Genomic DNA, 17,939 nt, shown 5'->3' on the forward strand with positions numbered 1-17,939 from the left:
CCCTCTCTTCCTCTCCTTCCCCTCTCCCTCAACTTCCTCCATTCTTTTATTTATCTTTTCTATTATTTCCAGTTACCCCTTCTGGAACGTGAGATCTGCAGGGGCAGCTTCCTTCTCTGTCTTGTTCTCTGCTATCTCCTTCTCTAGGTCCAGCGCCTCAAATATGATAAACTTTCCATAAAGGTTTGTTGAGTGACATAAAAACCTTAGCCCTTAATCACACATTTGCAATATAGAATGTGCTGCTCTGTCAAAGGACAGAGAAGTGACATTTATTGGTCACCTGCCTATACGAACACAATCATGAACACGGCGTGTAGTATCTCTAATCATTTTACATTAATCTTAGGAGGTAGAAATCATTATCTCCATTTTACAGGGAGGAGATGAACTCATCTGTTAAAGATACAGAAAGGTCATGGAATTTGCCTACGTCACACAGCTGGATTTGAACCCGGCTCTTCCTGAGACTTAAATCTGTGCCTTTTCTTTTTTTTCCTGCCAGCTAGTTGTCTGCCTATGAGGCTTGAAAATTTCTTGAGGGTCAGACATCTGCAGCAACAGGCAGCACGCTGGCTCCTTCATGCACCAGAGAGCGACAGAACACCCGAACGGATACTATGGTGTCCCCGTTTTTTCCTTCGGGCATTATCAATAGTGCACAAAACCCCACTTCCAATGCTACCACCCAAACTCTTCAGTTAAAGCCCTTCTCTGGCCACCAGAGCCTACTCCGCCCATGAACACAGAAGCTAAAAAGTGCTGCAGCATTCCATTCCCTGGGGGCTAGCCCGGGGTGGGGGTGGGGTTGGTGGGCGGGGTCTGGAAGGACCCCGCCCTCCCGCTGCCACCTGCGGCCATTCTGAGCTGTGCGTGCCCTTCGGCTCCTACAGCGCCCCAGCAGGTTACCCTCCAGTTGCCAGGATGGTGACTTGTCTTGCTGACCTGCCCTGTGGCGGCTGTGTTCCCTATTGATCCCCATCGCTTACTACACTACCCTCCCTTGCAGACAAGCCTCTGCTTGCGGAGGAAACCAAGCCAAGCGGAGCACCGTCTATTAAGCACCTGCCTGTAAGCAGCTCGCACCCTAGTGGGGGAGATCAGCCATAAATAAGCAAACAGTAAATAAAAGATAATTATAGAGTATAACGATCACCAGGAAAGAGCCAAGATGATGTGCTATGGAATAACTGGGGGAGAGGAATTATTTCTAGATTTAACAGGCAGGCATGGTCTCTGTGAAAAGTGACCTTCAAACGGAGACCCAGGGAGCCGGCCACACAAAGGGCAAGGGGGAGAGAATTCTAGGCAAGGGGACCATAAAGGACAAAAGGCATCTCCTTGGGAAAATGCATATTTATAAACTCAAAGGAAGACAGTGTGACAGCAACAGAGTGACTGAGAGATTTGGAGATACGAGCAGGTGACTGTGGCATGTCGTGAAGCCTGTAGCCCTGGGAAGCCACCGACTTGGTCTAGGGGAAGGTTTTGCTTTGGACATGAATTTGAGCCATGCCTGCATGGAGGTTGCTGCTTTCATTTTTCTAAGGACTTTGGGATTCAGATCCTGTCCCCTGGCTTCAGGGAGGAGGGAAAAGGGGCACAGAGAGGCGGCTTCTGCAGAAAAGTGTGTCAGGAGAGGCTGAAGGGACCCTTTGTTTCATCCAGTTAGCTTCCCTTGGATTCCACCAATACCTCTAATTCTGCATGTCACCGAGAAATAGGTGTGCTGCAGATCTGTGACAGCCGTCCCCAGTGTCTATGGCAACCTGGGGCCGGGGCCATTTTTGCTTCATAGAAAGAATGGGCTGGCTTCCTGAAGATAAGTAAAGCCCCATTGTGTGAGATAAGTCGCTCACACGTTACAGAGGAGCGTGCACAGGGGTAGTAAAGGTATGACTGAGCACCGCTAATGATTTTGCATGAAATAACATGAATTAAGTAAATCATTTCTCTCCAGGCTAATTATAGAAGCTTCAGGATGCAAAAGCAAGAGAGAGCCTCGCACAGGTCCTTGCTTCTTATTTCAGCCATTATTTCTGGTGTTCCTTTTCAGCGTGTGGCCAGAGCCCCGGTTACATTATTGTCTGACAAGTCTGAAAAGAGTTGGCTTCCGGTTTATGAATTCCAACCACTTAACTGTGTTCCTGAGAGAACAATCGAGTCAAACAAAGCCGGAGGGTGGAGGAAGGAGCATTATTTGCCAACAAAAGTGTCCTGACCTATAGATCAGGCAGGTGTAAGGGTCTCCCTCCTCTCCTGACTCTTTGAACTGGGGTTATCTCTGGAAAGAAAGGCTGATCACATCCTTCAATAGCATGAAAACCTTCAGTGGCTTCCGCTGCTGGCGAGACAAAAACCTTAGCTCTCGTGGTGGGCTACGTCCACTCAGCTATTTCCAGTCCCTCTGATAAACAGCAAGCTGTGTGGGGTCTCTGAGCTTCTGCTTGAGCTGTGCTCTCCTCCTGTTGTCCTGCCTCCTCTTCAGGAATAACACGCTCACCTTCCAAAGTTGGTCTCAAGAATCCCTCCAGTACAAAGATGTGCCAGCCTCCCAGGTAAACAGTTTGCTCTCACCCTTATAATATATGCCGTACATCCACCTCCATACGGCAGACTTTGGAACTGGGGTAGACTGATGGCATTCGGAGCCCTAAGGAGTGACTTGCCTTTATCCACGCTCTTGGCCTGTAATTCTGCAGTTCCTTGGCTCGTACGTGTGACTTGAAAGCGTGTGTGGTTTCCTGCCCTCTTACACGCCTGGGTTCGCTCGCCTAGGATCCCTGCCACCATCACCAGGGCCAGCCTGGGCCAGCTTGCTGGAGGGTGAAAGGGACACAAAACAGAGCCCAGGTGTCCCAGGCAGGTTGTCCTGGACCAGCCGGCCCCCAACCACCCTCCCACTCACTGAAGATGCACAGATAAGTTCTCCCAACTTGGTAAAACCACCCAGAAGGCCCATGAACTTGTAAAACATTGTCAGGGGTGGTGGTTGTTTTAAACTACTAAATTTTAAAGCACCTCGCTTTATGTTTGTTGTCAGAAATATAGGAACCCTCAGAGTAGAAGGTTTAGACCTGGTTTCTTGTCCACCAAAGCATGAGAGCCCGTGGCTCACCTCACTCCCAGTGAGGAGCAGGGAGGTGGGAGAAGGTCAGGTCCAAGGCCTTTAGCATGTTAATCCTTTCCAGCAGAGAAGAGCAGCCCACTCAGGTTACCAGGCCCTCATCTCATACCTCCTTCTTCAAGGAGTACCCGTGAGAGGGAGGAAGAAAGCCAGCCTATCCCCTGGATCCTCTGAGAGGACAGGAAGCTCTTTTTCACGGCCGGTTGTAAGAAGACGAGAGGGAAAGGGGCTGGCTCCCCCTACAGGCCGTATTTGACCAACCACAGGGTTGTAAAGGGCCGACTTTTCCAGAACCACTGGGCACCCTGTTTCCCTGTATGTGTGTGTTTGTCTTGGGAAATGGAGGACAGACCATTTCAAGGCAATTCACTAGCGGGTGGGGAGAGGAAAGGGAGCCAAGAGAAGCTGGCAGAGCAGGAGAGGCACTTTACAGGAGGCGGCCCTTCCTCCGGGGCCTCCACTTCCCTCCAGACGCACACCCAGGGGTCTTCTCTTCAGAGTATTGGAGATCTTCACGGGACTACCTGATGAGTGCCTGCTACATGCCAGTGACCCCTCTCGAGAGCTGTACAGGTGGACATTGCTGCCTTCTTCATTTGACAGACAAGGAACCATAAGAGAATCAGACAGGAACTTGCTCGAAATCTCATAGCTAGTCGATGACGGAATGGGCACTCAAACCCAGGCCAATGTGCTCTTGCACCCACGCTTCACCTGGCTGGAGGACGGAAACCGCACTGAGCCTCGTCGTCTGTGATGGCATTAGGAGGTGGACCAGCTGGAACGGACAGAAGGGAGGAGATTGCCTCTTCTGTACCCCACCCAGGTCTTCTTCCAAACTGGGGCTGCCAGGCCTGCACTGTTCTTCCCTAGCACGGACCTCTAGGCACGTAGGTTTCCTCAATGCATCTGCCTGGGGGAAGGGGCATCTCGGAGCCAGGCAATTTGGAGATTCGCCCGCACATTCATCTCCGTGGGACACGCCACACTTGGCTACCTCACTATTCCCGCCCCAGAAGCATCATTAACTATCATTTTTAACATCCTGCCCAAATCCTGTTCTTATTCTTCTATTTTAAACCATTCAATTTCTGCAGCAGAATATTTCCAAATATATATAACCACATAATTATACCTTTGTCATTCATTTATCCAAATTCATTTTACATACATAACTCAGAATACACACCTTCTGCAGAACAAAAGATCCCCTTCTCGTCAACGTTTTGTGCTGTCCCCCCAATCTGAATTTATATTCCAGTAGGTGACAGAACCCCACGTCCGCACTGCCCCAACTCCTTCTCTGCCAATCTCTACTCCCCCAAAGAGAATGCACGTCCTGTTTCCTCCACAAGAAGCAAAGTCCAATTCTATCTTGTTCCTCACCTCCAATGTTTGACTTTAGACATGATGTTGGTGTTTTGCCTTTCTCAGGATTTATGTGGAAATCAATAAATAAAATGGACCCCAAAACGTGGCTCAAGTCCACACAGAGTGGAGAGCCGCGATGGGAGAGCCTCATTGCCATTGTCAGCAGCCTGCGTCTAGGAAGCATCTGCCTGACCCTGACTGAATCGTAATGTGCACGTGGAGATTGATAATTAAGTTCATTCAACCCTTTACAAAGTGCCTTCGTGTGTTAAGATGCAAAAACAGGAAGCTAAGCTCCTGACTCTTTATGAAGTCGATGTGGAGTCTCACAGTTCAAAGCAGCAGGCGTGCACCTGCAATCACACCAGCTTTTGAGTGGATGGGAAAGGGCGACTGAGCCACACTGTCAGCTCCCCCAGCCCCTCTGACAATGCATGACTCTCCTGCTGGAAGGAAGGATGGAGTTGATAAGCAGCTGCAGTCTCCCTTTGGTTTAGCCAGAGAAACCTAAGCCCTGTGAGAAGAACATTCAGAGATCCTTAATGTGGCATGCCTTTGGAATTTGATTCATTTAATGCTGAAATAATGAGTGTTGGACTGGGGATTCTTCTGACAGTTGATATGGTGGCAAGAAAGGTGGATGTCTTCCCCTGTTCTCCTGGGAGAGGCAAAGGCTAAACAAACAAGTGAACAAGATCATCTCAGATGTAAAAAGTACTAAGAAAAAAAATAAAATGGGGGCATGGAATTTGACTAGTGAATCCTCTTTGTTTTTTTCCTGAGGATCTGGATAACTTGTCCCCACATCCTGTTCACACAGATTTATCTCGTCCTTCAGGATAATAACAGGGAACCCTGTGCCACACTGGACTGTGCACCTAACTCTCCTGTTCCCACCCTCTCTGATTAGCTACATCGCTCTTCCATCTCCTGCATTCTCTGTGTGCCCCATTATCACTCCCGTCTAAGTCAGCTCAGTAACTTTCTTTTTACCACTTCTTCCCTTGCAGTGCCTAATGCAGTGTTTTGTACAGAGAAAGAAGGAGTGGGAGATTCACTGAGGCGATTCCAGGATGCCAATGTCCATTCTTTAAGGTTGCTGTGTCCAGGTGCTCTTTGGCTTACGAGGTGTTTACTCCAAGTAAATCCATTGTATGTTGGAAATATTGTACAGCCGACGTGCACTTATTGCACCTACCAACCATCATAGCTTAGCAACATGGTACACTGTAGAGTACAGGCAGTTTGCCTTTGTGTTCATGTAGCTGACCAGGAATTGTGATTCACTGGTGTTGCCCAGAATCACACACACAAAAATATTGTCCTGCATATCACTAACCTAGGAAAACATCAAAATTCAAAAATTGAACCATGGTTTCTACTGAATGCATATGACAATGCATATTACAATGGCATGAAATGATAAGCAATTGGTGACTGGGGTCCTTAGTTCCTCTCCTCAGGCTGCTTGAGTGTCCTCACAACATGGCAGCTGCCTCCCCTAGAGTAGGTGATCCAAGGAGCAAGAGGAACAGAAATATCCTAATGCCCTGACCTCAAAAGTCACACTCCAAAAATCCTGCCACATTGCATTTGTTATAAGCAAGTTTTTAAATGTGCTCCACATTTCAAAGGGAAGAGAGTCAAAGAATTTGTGGATGTAGTTTTAAATCCCCACAAGAGGTAAGAACGGGAGGTTACCTAAACACAAACGAACAAGTGCCTCATTCAATTCAAGAAATTTCAGCACCTGATTTGAGTCTTTAAGGGTTTAAATCTACTAAGCTTGGATAAAGAAGGAAAAGTAATTCAGGCAAGAGAAATAGCATGTAAGAAGCGAAAGAGATTTGGGGAGTTGTAAATTGCCGAAGGAAGTGGGGTGAGAGATGGGGTCGGGGCAGCAGCAGGTAAGGCCTGATTTCAGAGGCTGTAATCAGGTCACGTTCATGAACTTAGTTTTATCTTAATATTACCACCAGCTAAGGCAAGGCAGTGGCATGACCAAGACCAAAGTGTAGAAAGTTCGCTACAGCTGGCACTGGGAAGAAGGCGCGTGGAGCTGGGTGACAGGCCGCTGCTGTAGTGGCAGGAAACTGCAGTGGAAACTAACAATGGCGGTGTGCAGAGGGAGGGGACCCTGTGGGCAGGAGCAGGAGCAGGAGGTGGAATCAACGGTGCTTGGGGAAAGACTCTTTCCATGTCCTGGAGCAGAGGGAAGAGTCTGGAAAGATTCCTGGGCTTGTTATGGCTGAAGGGCTTGGTCTGGTCTCCTGAGAGTGGACAGGGAATTCTGGTCCCAGAACGGAAGAGCTGAATTCCAGTATATGAATGGCGATTTCCTGTTCTTGGTTTGGTGCTTTGAGTAGCCCAGCTTCTGAAGAAGGAAAAAACATCTTTTGCAAATTGTGTGCAGGTCCAGGGTAGGGAGCTGTTTCCTTAAAGAAAACGCTTCCCCAGCAGATTCTTTATTTAAGCGGTTACAGTCGGCCACATCTTCCTGCTTGTGGCTGGGACAGAGCCATTGGCTGCTCAGGAAATATCGAACACCTAATCAGCTGGCAAAGAATCGATTCTTCTGTCACATTTCTTGCCCTTAGGGCCACAAGCCTACAAAATTGCTAAGTGGCAGAGGGTTCTGAATCTACGCTGTTGGCGCTCTGGAATCACACAAGCTTGTTAATATTGACTTTCATCTAATTACTTCACTATTTAGTTGGCAGAGTTGTTCTTTTTAATATTTTTTTCCTAGTTACCTTCTGCCCAAAGGGAATACTAATTAATAGAAAGGTCCGGGCTCTCCCAGATTCAAAGCACATACTCCTTTCCCTTCAGCCCACCTCCTGTGTGTATGGTGAGAATTACCTAGAAGGCTCATCACTTCAACTTTCTGGGTCTCAGTTACCTTATCTTTAAAATAGGCATCATTCTATAAGTCTGTTATTTCCACTATAGAGTAAGTGTGAGGCTTACAGGGAGCTTCCCAGGTAAGTGTCTTGTCTGGCACTTAGGGCTTAATAAAGGTGTGGATAGTAATCAATCTGCTTTCAGGAAGATGCTTCCAAGACTTCCCTGATGAGTGGAGGGTCCAAAGTCTTAGAATTGCCCTCATTAAGTTTCTCCTTCCTGGTGGGCCGATCTCATCACTGCTTTCTCACGCATGGCTGCTGCGCTTCATCCATGATCAGTCCAGAACCCATAAGGCTGGTGGTCCCCACCTCTGCCGGGCTCTCAGATGCTGGGAACATGTATTACCATTTGGTAACTTGAGCCTGAATCAGGCCTCCCGATCTAGAACTGAAGTCTCCTTGGGGCTTCATTTCCATTTCACTGGGGCAAAGTCAACCCCTCTTAGTCCCCAAACCGCTGATTCATTTTACCTGAATAGAGCAACTGGAAAATGTTCTCACTGATGGATAATAATTATTTTAATTATACATAGTAAAGTAATAATGGTGGCTGAAATTGAGTGCTTACCAGGTACTGGGCCTGAGAACTCTGATAAGCGATTCACGTGTATAATGCCCTTTCTTTCTTTCTTTCTTTCTTTCTTTCTTTCTTTCTTTCTTTCTTTCTTTCTTTCTTTCATTAATTCTTTCTTTCTTCTGTTTTTACCTTCCTTGCCCTGCTCTGCACTATCCACCTGTTCTTCTTTCCTCCCCCCGCTCCACTTTTTTTTTTTTTTTTTATTTGATGCAGGGGATCAAACTGAGGACTTTGCACATGCTAAACAGGTATGTACCACTGTACTACACCCCCAGCCCATATGTCTGATTTACTTTAGTCCTCTTAAAATTCATAAGATAAACCCTATTTCTATCCTCACATTATGGTTGAGAAAAATAAGGCCACAAATAATTCATTAACTCTAGGAATTTTAACGTTTAAAGACTTTCAGAAACCCTTGAACAGGTGGTGAGTCTCCTGATGTTGATAATTAGTGATCTTGAGTGATCAAAGATTTTGTTGTAAAGGTTAATGAAGACCCTGTTCCAGAACATATACTTTATCAAGAACGATGCTGCTGTTTGCTGTTAACTTTAGAGCAGGGTCCTTGCTTCCGTCCATGCTTGGAGACAGACAGCTGACCATCTGATATGAAGGGTTGTCCTGTGCCCTGTAGAGCGTTGGGCAGCAACCTTGGCTTCTACCCACTAGATGCTAGCAGCCTTTACGGAAGGAAGAGGACGATGTGACTCGGTCATCATGGCCCAGGTTACATATCTGTGTCTGGATGGAGGGATAGCGAACCCTTCACCAGAACCATTTGGAAGAGAGTGGAGGAGAGGTGGATGCCCCAAGAAGGCAGGTAGCCTGCTCAGGAAGGAGAAAGGGGTGCTAAGCATCTCCCTTCCCCAGGGTCTCAGGAAGGCGAGTCAAGATCATACACCCGTGAAGGCAAAGCCAGATTCAAGCCCGCGAGGTCTGACCCAGCCCTTTCTCCTCTGCCTTTCTGAAAAGGAGCTCCTAATATGATTAACACAGGGGTGAGCAAACTGCAGGCTCAGGCTCAGAGGGGGCCCTCTGCCTCATTTTAGGAGTTTTATGGTAAAGCGGTGCACCTGCTCATGCGCCTGCCGCTTGAAATCGCCTTCGTGCTCCAAGCGCAGAGTAGGCGCCTAGCAACAGAGACTGCATGGCCCAGAGGTCCAGTGACTTACAATCTGATCCTTTGCTGAAAAAAAATCTGCCAATCCATGACTTAGGAAACAGATCTCTGCTGACACTCTCCAGGGGTGCCTGCTGGGTGGAACCAGAGGGCAGCAAGATGTCACCTTGTCCCTTCATGCCGCGTGGAGTCTCGGGACACCAGTCTGGCTTCCTGGGAGGCTCCTTGCTTTCTTCAACCAGCGCCAGGTTCACTTGTTTCCCTGGGAAGACTCTTGTGACTGAAGAGTGAAAACAATTCAGGAAGGAAGGCTGGTGACATGAATTGCGTGTGTGAACGCTCCTGAAATTCACCTGTCGTCCAAATCGCTGTGCTCGATGGCATTTTATCTCCCTTGAAAAGAGCTGAGAAACTTAACAGCAACTAACATCTCAACCAAATCCATCTCCGTCCCTCCATTAGACTGAGAGGGTCGTATCCTCCCGGTACCTCTGTCGGATTTTAAATGGATGTGGTTTTATTCCACTTCCCATCTAATGTTGGAACATATCAATCTATAGCAAGGTATTATTTTAAAAGGATCTTCTTATATTTCAAGAGCCTGTTAAAGGGAGGGGGTTAGCTCCACTCCAGAGAAAGCTCATGGCCAGAAACCAAGTATATTTATCTCCAATGATTCAATGCATATTTACTGAGTTCTGGACCCCAATTCTTAGTGCCCAGGGGAGGCAAGGTTCAGAGAGGGACCTAATTTGCTCAAAGTTGCACAGCTGAGGAAGCATCAGGTCACCTTTGTCCTTTCTTCTTTTGACTCTTGGGTACTTTCATTCCCTTGGGGGAAGGTGGGAGGAGTGAGTCCTTCTGTTTGTTGCCCGATGTCCAGTGAGCAGTCCTGGTGCTCAGGCATGTTGACCACTGGCCAAGATGGCCTCTGGGCTCTGGTGTGGGGAGAAAAAGTCCCCATCAGGTGGAAAAGCAGGGCTGGTGGGAATTGTCATTCTGTCCTGCTTATGATGTGCCTTCAAAAACCTTGTTAAAGCCCACAGGTCTCTTTGAAGCCCCTGGGTTTTGCAGTGACATCACATAAGGCCTCCAGACCCTCACTTTGAGCACAGGCTATTCCTGAACCTCTCCTCCTAGACCCTCTTCATGTTCCAAACAAACTTCTGACCACATAATGGTCTTCTTCTAGGCCATTTCTCCAGCACACAGACCTGTCTGGGGATTGTTTGCCTTTACCCAGCCCCGGGCCATGATGGGGCCCTGTCCGTCTTTCTGAGCTGAAGACATGTCTCATCCATGTCTCATCACACTGTGTACCTGCTTCCAAAGAAATGCTGCTCTGAGGGTACCCCAGCCTCACTTGTACCCTTTCAGTTGCCCCAGCTCTGAGGCCCCTCCCAACATGCCCCTCCAGGTATTGGACATGATGTCCCACCGTCTGGACGTGTCTTCCTGCCCTGTTCATGTGGATAACTCCATTCATACTTGGGATGCCAGCTCAAATAGGAAGCCTTCCTTGGTACCACGGCCAGGTTAGTCCTGTGTTACAACTTTTCTGAACACTATTTTAAAAAAAAGAAAAAAAATATATATATATAAAATTTACATATTTGAAGCAGTTTCTATGACTCTATTTGTGAGAAAATACAATTCATAAAAACAGAACACATCTGTTTCGTTCATTATTATAACGTCCATGTCTGACACAGGGTAAGTACTTAAAATATTGGTTGAATGAAGAATGGAAAGTTTTTCAAATTCGAGACCCTCCCGACCCTCTGCTTGCCTTTCTACTCTCAGGATGTGGTGGTCAAAACATGGAGGATCTCTCTTATGACTGTCCCTCGAAGTCCCCTATGGTGGGGAGGTCAAACCTGTGGCATATAGAGCCTCAGTTTCATCTGTGTGAGTTTGAATCATCTATTTCTCTGTCCTCTTCCTCAATTTATACCTTTCCCAGGATTTTTAGAGTAACTTCCTCACAGGGTTGGTTCATTCATTCTGTAGAGAGAGTGTGTCTCAGAGTGAGGTTCCAGGATCAACTCCGTGGGGACCACACAGCCTACTTATTAATGATGCAGATTCCTACTTCCTATTTGGAGACTCTGGAACTAGATGAAGGTATTTTTTGGACAACTCATCTGTCTACATTTGAATGAGCATTAGTGGTTATTCTTATGCACCTTCTAGTTGAAGACCAATGGGTGTAGTGAGTTTCTGCGATGATTAGGGAAGACGCTATGCAGAGAGCAGAGCCTGGCACGTGGTCCGTCCACCCATCATTCTCTCTACCCTTCTGTTTACTTATCTGTTCCTCTTCCCAAACACCTGCCTGCCTCTCACTTCATAAATGTAGCACTTTGATTTCTTCCTTTCACCCCATCCTATCTCCCCTTGTATCTGCCTTTCCCATCTTATCCTAAATAAAGTAAGAGAGGCCCACCTCTGCATCCAGAGGCGGAGAACTCTAGGAATCGACACAGACTCAGTCCTCCACAGGGGAGACCTGACTCTACAGTGGGACGTGAACAGAGCCTCCTCCGTGCCAGCCACCTCTCATCTCCTCCGCTCTGGGTCTCAGAAAGCTCTCAGTCCGTGCTCACCCGCCTGACTTTGGCTCGAGTTGTCAGATCTTCTCCAGTCCCTGCTTTCTGGCCACCTGGAGACAGACACAGTCACTCATTCACCACATCCCACCTGGGCATTCGAAGCCTCTCCCCCCTCCGAGTAATCTCCGGGTAAGATCAATTATGCTCATCAGCTCTGCAAGCGACGCGATTAACCAGAGCAGGAGCTCGCTCCAGAGATCTGCATCGGAGGGCCTTGCCTGCTGGGTGTACCCTCACCATCCTGCACAGCAGTCAGGAGAGGGCGAGAGTCTGCCCTCTTCAGCTCAAGAGCCCGTGCCACCTTTCTCCAAGGGAAGTGCCTGGTTCTCCAGGGGACGTTTGGCCATTTAACGTGCCCTCTGAAGATCTGCCACTCAGCATTTCCTTCTCAGGGCAAGGCACTGACACTGTCGCCAGTCCTTTCCTTTCGGTGGAGCAGAAGGTGGCACTTACCTTGTGATACATTTGACAATCCTGTGCATCTTCGTTTGGCTGCCCTGCAGCGACAACACCGGAATGCATCTGTTGAGAGGGTCACAGCCGACTGCATCCCTGAATGAACTTGGAGAGACGGTCTCAGTGTGCTGCCTAATGTGAAGCCCCTTACTAAAAAGATGCTCAGTGTATCATAATTATACATAATAGTGGGATTCAGGGTGACGTGTTCATCATGTCATGCGCACAACGTAATTTGGTCAACTTTGTCCCCCGACCTCCCCGGTCCCCCCCTCCTCCTCTTCCTCTGTTCCACTGGGTCTCCCTTAAATTTTCATGAGACCCCACCCCGCTTCTCTTTTTCATTTTTTTCTCTTTAGTTTCTACATACAAAAGAAAATATGTGACCCTTGACTTTCTGAGTTTGGCTTATTTTACTTAACAAGATGATCTCAAGTTCCATTCATTTTTCCGGCAAATGAAATGATTTCATTCTCTTTATGACTGAATAAAACTCCACCATGTGTGTATATATATATATATATATATATATATATATACACATGTCATCTTTTCTTTATCCATTCATCCATTGGTGGAAGCCCAGGCTGGTTCCATAGTTTGGCTTCTGTGAATTGTGCTGCTATAAACCTGGGTGTGCAGGGATCACTATGGTATGATGACTTTAATTCCTCAGGATCAATACTGAGGAGGGGTACAGCTGGGTCACATGGTGGTTCCAGGCCTAGTCTTTTGAGGAACCCCCATCCTGATTTCCATGGTGGTTGTGCTACGTTACAACCCCATCAAAAGTGCCAAAGTGTTCCTGTCTGCCAAAATCCTCTCCAACATTTATTATTTGTGTCTTAATTTTAAATGTTCCTATTAGTGCATTATAGTTATATACAATATCTGGGTTCATTGTAACAGAATCATTCATGCATGGAATATAATTTTTCCTTTTCTGTCCCCAGCACCAGTACTTCCCTGTTTCCTCCCCTCTTCCTTTCCCTCCTCCCTCCCTTTGTACTCCTTCCTTCTATTTGTTTTTGTTTTTTAAATTGGTAATACGTACCATATATATTCTGTAATTATTGTTTTTATATACTGCTTTCCAGAGTGGTTGTACTAATTTGCAGTCCCACCAACAGTGTATGAGTGTACCTTTCCCCCACATCCTCACCAGCATTTATTATTATTTGTATTCTTGATGATTGTCACTCTAACTGGAGGGAGATGAAATCTTGATGTAGTTCTGGTTTGCATTTCCCCGATTGCCAGGGAGGTTGAACATTTTCATATATTTGTTGTATTTCCTCTTTTGAGGAAATACGAATGGCCCATTTATTAATTGGATTACTTCATTTTTTTGGTGTTAAGTTTAATTAACACCAGAATTAATTAAGTTTAATTTGGTGTTAATTCTGTACATTAATCCCTGTCAGAGGAGTAGCTGGAAAAACTCTCCCAATCTGTAGGCTTTCTCTTCATGGTCTCATTACTTTTGCTGCACAAAAGCTTTTCAATCAGATGCCATCCCACCTACTGACTTTTGATTTTGATTCCTGAGCTTTAGGGGTCTTGTTAAGGAAGTGAGTGCTTATGCCAGAATGTTGGAGGCTGGACCCTATGCTTTCTTCTAGAAGTTGCAGAATTGCTGGTCTTATTTTGATCTTCAGTCCACTTTGAGTTGGCTTTTGTGTAGGGTGAGAGATGTGGATCCAGTTTCATTTTTCTGCATGTGGACATCCCGTTTTCCCAGCAACACTGGTTACAAGGGCTGTCTTTTCTCCACCGTCTTTTGAGCCTCTTGGTCCATCTTTGTCAAGTATAAAATGACTGTATCTAGGTGGCTCAATCTGTATCTTCTGTTCTATCCCCTGGTCTTCATGTCTGTTTTGATGCCAATGCCATGCTGCTTTTATCACTAGAACTTTGTAATATAATTTGAGATCAGGTATTAAGATGTCTCCAGCATTGTTCTTGCTCAGGATTACTTTGGCTATTCTGGGTCTATTATTCTTCAAAATGGATTTTAGGACTACTTTTTCTAGTTATGCGAAGAATGCCACTGGTATTTTGATGGAGATTGCATTGAATCTGTATAATGCTTTTGGTAGCATAGCCATTTTGACAATATTAATTCTGCCTACCCAAGAACGTGGGAAGTCTTCCCTTCTTCAAAGATCCTCTTCAATTTCCTTTTTCAGTGTTCTATAGTTTTCATTGTAGAATTATTTCATCTTCTTGATTAGATTTATAACTGCCATTCTAACTGGAGTGAAATACAATCTTAGTGTGCTTTTGATTCAGCAATAGATCTTGAATGAAAGAAAACCTCATTTATGTTGGAATTTAAGTCTTTGTTTTTAAGCATAGCAAAGCCTAGCCTACCCTGAATAACATGGAAGGAAGCCTTATAAAATATAGCCATTCATAAGTAAAAATCACTGGAATCTAGGCTATTCCTTACACAGAATGTCCAATATGGGTCAGCTGGTGCTACTGGGAACGGGCAAAGAAAGACTGAATTGTTTGTGCTTCTTAGTGTAACTTACAGCAAGTCACAGACAGGTGAAGGGGTCAGGTGGCAGACGCAAGCACTGCATGGAAATATCCTGATTCTGAAGGAGATCAAGTGGGGGTGGGGGTTCGGTTGTATGGGAATGTATATGAATTCAGCTCTTCTGAAAAGTAAAAGGATCCAAGGGTTGCTCTCAGATCCTGCTGCAGACATGAGCTGAGAAGTCCCAGATGCTGCGACTCACACAAGGGACCATGTGATGCACTGGAACTGTGCACTCAGAAGCCCGAAGAGGTGGACAAAGAGCAGGAAGACAGGAGGACTCTGAGCATGAGCCCTGGACAGTCTGTATCCTGGTTCTGGCTGTGTGAGAAGAAACCGACCCCCTATCTGTTCAAGTTGTTGTTTTGGTTTTTGGTACTTGTGGCTGAGCTCAGTCTTGACTTACACCTCTGCTCCTTTCCTGCACAGGTAAGAGTATAGGTGTGGTCATTACCTGAGACATAGGGAGAAGAAACAAGCCAGTCCTGCTGAAGGCCCCACCCCACCCCAGCTCCCAGTGAGTTTCGATTGAACAGGTATAGAAATAGCTACTTAGAGGTGGGAATTTTATACATAAAGCAAGAAAATAAATGAAACAACTATATCCATTACATTTTATTTATGTATCAGATACTGAGCTTTAGATAAATCATTTCATTTAATCTTAAAAATGACACTAAAATGTAGGCATTTATATATTTATTGAACAAATATTTGTGATTATCAGAACTCTTTGAAGCACTTGGAGTGATCATACATCATATAGGGCTCTTTCCATCCATGCAGTTACATTCTGGAGAGGGAGACAAGCAAGATCAAATAAATACATACAATAAGAACTTGGGCTTATGAAGAAATCTCTGAAGAGTATTAAAACATCTGATGCCATGAAGATAGTGTTTATTTGGGTAAGGTCACTGGAGAAGCCATGACAAATAAGGCGAAAATCCGAAAGACAAGAATGGGACAGCCATGTGACAAACAAAACATTTCAGATGGAAGTTGTAGCTAGTGCTAAGGTTTTGAGTTCAGACCAACCTGGTGGGTTGAAGGAATGGCAAAAATAAAATAAAATAAATTTTAAAAAACAAGAACAAAATACAACAGGCCAGCATGTGTGGAGAATGAAGACAAAGGGAGATGAACTGTGTTGGCAGGAGCAAGTCAGGAAAGAAAGACTGACTGAGCCTAGGGCAGGGCTTTCTTCCAGTCCAAGGTCACTGGAGGATTGTCAGCAAGGGAGTGCAGTGAGCTGTCTTCTGTCTTATAAAAACGGCCTAGTTCATCTTTGTGAATAGATTATGGGGGAAAGAATGGAAATGAGGAAATGGATGAGGAAACTTTGCAGCGGTCCAGAGGATGAAGGGTCCTGGCTCAGAGAGGGTGCTAAGAAAGATGGAAACATGGAGATAAATTTGGATTGTTTTGGAGGAACGTTTTCATATTCGTTTATCACGTACTTATTTATTTCTTCAACAAGTATGTATCAGGTAGAGCAGAATCAGGAGTCATTGAGACAATCATGATCCTCATAGAATTTGCAGTGTACAGGATAAAAAAGATAAATAATGGCACAGCCATGTTGGGATACATCCAGAACATTCTGCTCTATTATGAAAAGAATCTAAAATTTGAACTTGGTCTGGGTTGGCCAAAGCTCATGCCCGACCTCATGTCATGGCTGGTTGGCTTTCCCAGAGTTTGTTAGGAGGAACCCAGGAGTAAGGATGGTAGAGAGCCTTCCTCCCACCCCACTTGGCCTACTTCATTCTTCGCTTGGGTTCTAGTCACTCAGCCACAAGCACCCCTGGATAATTCCCTTTCATGTTTCTGTCCACATGGTCCTCTGGTGGCCACTTCAGGAGTCTCAGAAAACACCTACTGAATACTTATTGTAAGTCAGGTATCAGGTAGTCAATGAAGAAGCAAAAGTAATAGACCTTCCTTTGCTCAAGGAGCCTTGTTGGAAAACAGAAGGATAAACAATTGTTTCAATGCAGCATAACCAGGATCATGATGGGCAGAAGCACCAGGCACTCTTGGGTCACCCAGAAGAGTACCTGCAGGTGGGAAAAAGCAATTAAAAAGTTCTTTTAGAGTAAGTGATGGAGAAGGAAAAGGAGGATTTTGTCAGGCAAAAGAAGAGAAAGATTTCTTAGGTGGATAGAACTATCAAAACAAAGTCACAGGCTTGAGTTAACATGGCAAATTCTGGGACTCTGGTGTGCTTGGGTCATGAAGTGAAGGAAGAGGTAAAAGGGGATGAGTCTGGAGCAAGACCCAGCCTGATCCCAAGTCCTTGGCCCTCCCTTTGCCGGTCATTGCAAAGCCTCGTTCCCCATACTCTTCCTCCCTTCCTCTTTCCCACTCCTCCTTCCAAAAAAGAAAAAGGAAGAAAGAAAGGATTTCCTAATGTGACTGAAATCTGAATTTGAAAGTTAGGTGCATTGGTTTCCTCCCCATCATATTTTCTGGGCACCTGCTAGATTCTGATCATGTATCTTCTTCCACTGAAGAAGATCTTAGCGTCTTCATCTGAAATTCTTTCTGTCCCTCCTCTATCCGGTTATTTCTTTGACTAAAAAGGAAACCTGTCAGGGGGAACACATCAGGGCCTTGACAGCATCTACTGCCTGTTTATTTTAGACACATAAAAGAGATTCAGAACCAGTGAGGGGCGTTCCCTGTGTCTCAGGCTTGCTCCTGTTCCAGGGGCTGTTGCTCTCACTGCTAGTTTTGGAGCTTCTTCATAGAGTTACAGAGTCATGTTTAGGGGACATTTCTGAATCAGTCCCTTGAAAACTTTTGCCACAGGGGAAAAATATATTTAATTCTTCTCCTGAGGGTAAATCTCCAGGACATACAAGCATGTACATACAACATGGATGCATATGCAGGCACACTCTCCCAGATTATGTTCATTAATCCATTTATTTTTGCAGAAATTGAAACTCATTCAGGGATCTCTGACAACAGTGTCCAATTCACAGTTCTTGTCTGGTAGGGATTGAACTGCAGAATGAGTGAGAACCTGGCCTGCCCTGATGCTACTGCCCCAGCTGTCCAGGGAGGACTCCCTGCAGCTGTGTTATGTTCATGACTGATCTTAATGTCTTTTATCCTTTTTTTTTTTTTTTTTTTTTTTAGAAATTGCACCAAGAGTAAAAAAAAAAAATAAGTAAATCCTTCTTTACATTCTCAAGATGACATAACAATTTATAA

The sequence above is a fragment of the Sciurus vulgaris genome (assembly GCF_902686455.1).
Source record: "Sciurus vulgaris genome assembly, chromosome: 18".
Taxonomy (NCBI): Eukaryota; Metazoa; Chordata; class Mammalia; order Rodentia; family Sciuridae; genus Sciurus; species Sciurus vulgaris.